Source organism: Vicia villosa, linkage group LG3, assembly GCF_029867415.1.
Source record: "Vicia villosa cultivar HV-30 ecotype Madison, WI linkage group LG3, Vvil1.0, whole genome shotgun sequence".
Lineage (NCBI taxonomy): Eukaryota > Viridiplantae > Streptophyta > Magnoliopsida > Fabales > Fabaceae > Vicia > Vicia villosa.
The window spans coordinates 127,026,632-127,031,466 of record NC_081182.1 but is presented as its reverse complement, the minus strand read 5'-3'; positions in this window follow the sequence as shown (position 1 = coordinate 127,031,466).

The following is a 4,835-nucleotide window of genomic DNA, read 5'->3' as shown; positions in this document are numbered from 1 at the left end:
TCTTGTCTTGTAAGCCTTACGCCACTGGCTTTCACTGGATGTTTGTAACCATCCATCAGAAGATCCCATAGTTCACCATCTAGACCAAGAAAGTAACTTTCCAGTTTATCTTTCCAGTATTCAAAGTTTTCACCATCAAATACTGGTGGTCTAGTATAACCATTGTTCCCATTATATTGCTCAGCAGAGCCAGATGTAGATGCAGGTGGGTTTGTTGGAATTTCACCAGCCATCTTTTACTGAAGCGTTATTCTCTTCCTGAATCTTTTCTAAACACGGTTAAGTGCTTGCACCTTAGAACCGGCGCTCTGATGCCAATTGAAGGATAGAAAAACACTTAGAAAGGGGGGGTTTGAATAAGTGTAGTCTAAAAACTTGAACGATAAAAACAATTTGCACAGTTATTTTTATCCTGGTTCGTTGTTAACTAAACTACTCCAGTCCACCCCGTTGGAGTGATTTACCTCACCTGAGGATTTAATCCACTAATCTCAACAGATTACAATGGTTTTCCATTTAGCCCACGACTAAGTCTTCTAGAGTATCCTGATCACAACCTGATCACTCCAGGAACAATTGCTTAGACACAAGCTAAGACTTTCTAGAGTATCCTGACCACCACGTGATCACTCTAGTTACAACTGCTTAGACACAAGCTAAGACTTCCTAGAGTATCCTGATCACACTTGATCACTCTAGTTACTTACAAATTAATGTAATCAAATTCTAAGAGTATTACAATGCTTCTGAAAAGCTATAATCACAACAATGATATTTCTCTTAAAGTTTAAGCTTAATCTCACTAATATATTACAACAGCAATGTAGTGAGCTTTGATGAAGATGAAGTTTCTGAGCTTTGATTTGAACAGCGTTTCAACAAGTTAATTATCAGCAATCGTCAACCTTGCTTCTCATCAGAACTTCATACTTATAGGCACTTGAGAAGATGACTGTTGGGAGCATTTAATGCTTTTCGTATTCCGTACAACATTGCATTTAATGTTTCACCCTTTTGTCAACTACCTCGAGCCTTGTTTACGCTGTGTCAACTGACGTAGCCTTTAATAGCTTCTAACGTTCCTTTTGTCAGTCAGCGTAGCCTGCCATCTTGTACTTGCTTCTGATCTAATGTTTGTGTATACAACGTTTGAATATCAGCAGAGTCAAACAGCTTGGTGCAGAGCATCTTCTTGTCTTCTGACCTTGAAGTGCTTCTGAGCGTGATACCATGAGAACTTCAGTGCTTCTGCTTCTGAACTCAAGTTCTTCTGATGCTTCCATAGACCCATGTTCTGATTCTGCTTTGACCATCTTCTGATGTCTTGCCAGACCATGTTCTGATGTTGCATGCTGAACCTTCTGAGTCAAAGCTTTTGAGCGCTGATTTGTGCATACTCTTTATATATTTCTTGAAAGGGAAATTGCAGTGTATTAGAGTACCACATTATCTCATACAAAATTCATATCCTTGTTATCATCAAAACTAAGAGTATTGATCAGAACAAATCTTGTTCTAACAACACTCACTCACCCCTAGGGTACGCCTCTCTTGGTTACCTTCGAATATAAGGTCGTGTCCCTCGATGACCCTCGACTGTTTCCTACGAAAAAGTGACGATCGTCCCTTCGAATTTTCTAAAGATACCTCTACCTGTTGCCTTCAACGACCTCCGATGACCCTTCGATTGTCCCGAACGTCCAATCAATAGGACTACCTACCCTAAATGGTAAGGATAGCCCTATCCCTTTCTTAGAAGAATAAAAAGCATAGAAAAGGACTAATTTAGGGTAGTACTCTTAATATGCCTAGCTCGATTAAAAACATCTTTTCAATACTCTTTCAAAGACTAAGGCTACGTATTTACGTTAAAGTCCTTAAGTCCCTTTTCACTTAAATAAAACAATACAAACATGAACTAAGTAAATTAAGAGCCCGTAGACAACTACGGATGAAAAGGGTGCTTACACTTCCCTTTTCATAATCTACCCCCCGAGCCCGTTTTCTTAAGAAAGGGTCTTTTTCTATTCTTTTTACCCTTCTAAGATATTGGACAAAATAAAAGTCGGTGGAGACTCTTGCTCACCGCAACATTGTTTGCTTAAAAATAAAAGTCAATTCTCCCACCGAGTTACAGAACTGGCGACTCTGCTGGGGAGTCTTTAAAGAGGGGTTTACCTTAGGGTTTAGATCACTAAATGCTTGTTTTGTTTGCTTTACTTTTCAAGGTTGCTTGGGTTTTAATGTAAGATGAATCCTATACTCGGATTCGAGTGCACCATAAGATAGGAAGTGGCATAGTCATGGCGACCTTTCTCATGTATGTGGGAGATGAGTCAATATGAAGTTCACGCTTAAGTTAGGCCTCCATGGTTGTTTGCATGCTTCTTTTGTATGAGGGAGGTTCGTGTAGATACCCTTGGGTGAGTCGGAGCTTAAGGACCTTTAGTTAACTTTAACTCATCTTGGCCTTTAGGAACGTAGTGGGGGGACTACTCTTGATGTATGTTGAGGGTATAGTCGCTACCCGATGCTACAACTCAGATAGGTTCTTTCTCAAAGTATCATTGCATGATATGTATGTATCATGTTCGAGGGTGCTTTAGAAGGACTGACCATTCTGGGTAACTTTTTAGAACCTGGTCACTAATTTTATCCTTATCCTTAGAAGTACCTATTGGGGAAGGGTAGTTACCTGGTCAGACTTCATGCAAGCCTTTAAGCCTAAGGACACTTGTGTGACTTGATTGCTATCTAACCACTTGATTTCCTTGCAGGTTTTTTTGTAACACTTGCTTGTCCATACTATTTTATGCTTTTACATAACATGTTGACTAACCTTTTTCAAGGATTTTAGGGATTTATGGCGCATAATTCCCAGGTACTGTTATGGAAGGACTATCAAGAGCCTAAACTTCTATCAAGGGGCAAGAGGATTTATTTTTCTCTAGCCATATGCCTTCAAACCCAAAGGTACAGTTCCTGTCAAGGGGCAAGAGGATTTATTTTCCTCTAGCCAGATCCCTTCAAACTCAAGCGTACAATTCCTATCAAGGGGAAAGAGGATTTATTTTCCTTTAGCCATATGCTTTTAAGCTCAAAAGTAACGTACCTCAAGTCAGAGGCTATGACCCACTGGATATGGTGAGCTTGATTCTTATAGAAGGACGTTCAAAGATGAAAAGTCAAAGTTCTTCAGATAAAGTTGCAACCAAATTTTCCAAAGGACAAGCTTCTCATTTTCTTACTACTTTATTCTTACTATCCCTGAAGTTGTACACTTACAACTATTGTCTGACTTCGTCAGAATCTTCTTCCTAGAAGTAATCTAAAGTGTCCTGCAGATTCAGACACTAACGCTCGGTTTGTTTTCCACTCTAGGGCACTTGGTCAATCGATTGATGATCGTCAGCCATTCCGAGACAAGGTTCAAAGCCTGATCGACACAAAGGTTATCATTATTTATACCTGAAAGCCAAATTTGAAGTTCTCCCTCGATTCCATGGATCTTCTAAAGCAATAAGTCCATACGGAGAAAATCTCCTCAACTTTGACAATCTATATATCATCATGCATGTTCATGCGTAGTCTTTCTTGTTTTGATTCAATACTGCTTATATGTCATACTTGTTTGTTTTTGAACTATACTAATGATGCATTGAATATGTTTGTCTTGAAAAAAATTCATTCGCTCTCGATCTAACATGTTTTTCTTTGCTTGTAATGCCAAACTCTCGGCGATAAAGAATGATAACTCTAAAGGGAGAATGACGAACATATAATACCCATGATCTCAAATGGTGTGCTTTCGAGTAAAACCCTGTTAATGATGTACATGCATTGTTTCAAATCCTCAAACACTGGAGATATAAGGAAGTTAATCCCTTGTCAACCCTTTTGAGCCTTGAAGTAGGAGTTTCTTTTCTATACGAAAAAACCCTCACATTTAACCCAGGGGCAGGGTAGTGTTCAGTTAACCTGATAGAGCGTTCAAAACTCATCAGGAGTGCGCATCTAAGGATACAACAACGACTATACTTTAAAAGGTTGAGGAAAAGTCAATACCACAACGGCTATCCCTCGTCAACCAAGAAATGAGGTAGTCGCAATCTTTCCAACGAATCGAAGACGTCTCATACGACTTGTTCAAAAAAAGAAAAGAATGAATAAAAAAAGAGAGAAAAGAAAGCCCGCTAAGTCAACAAATTGAAAACAAATGACTTAGGAAAAAGTTAGGGCATCCCGCTGGACTTCAAACCCAAAATTCAAAAGAGTTTATCCAGGCAAAAGTTAGGGAAACAAAAAAGGATCCTCAACAAAAAGGCAAATTCGCGTGACTATAAAGTCAAGATCGTGTGATCAGACACCAAATGCAAAAGGTAGAGTGTCTTCCATGTCCAAACACCTCATCAATTCCTCAATCTTCCCAAACTCCTCTTGAAGAATGAATGCTCGCATCGAGTTAACTGAATGTAGGTTGGAGAACATCACGAAGGGGGTGGGCACCAATAAAATTTTGAGCCTATGTATTTTCTTTTCTAAAACCATGAACCTCGCCACGTTACAACCCTCAAAAGTCCTAATTGAAGCAGGGTTAATTCGAAATCCTACTGTAATGAGAATACGGTAAACTGACTCCTAGGAGTTCTGCTAAAATGCTTGAGTTGGTATTACACCACCTTTCACACAAAACATTGATGTTTCGACATCCTTTCAAAAAAAAATCTTCTTTAAACTTCAAGACAAACATGTACTATGCATTAGAATTATATGTCTCATAATAAACATTCTTTACATATGAAAAAGTACTTGACACCGGGAAAGCGTCCATCATG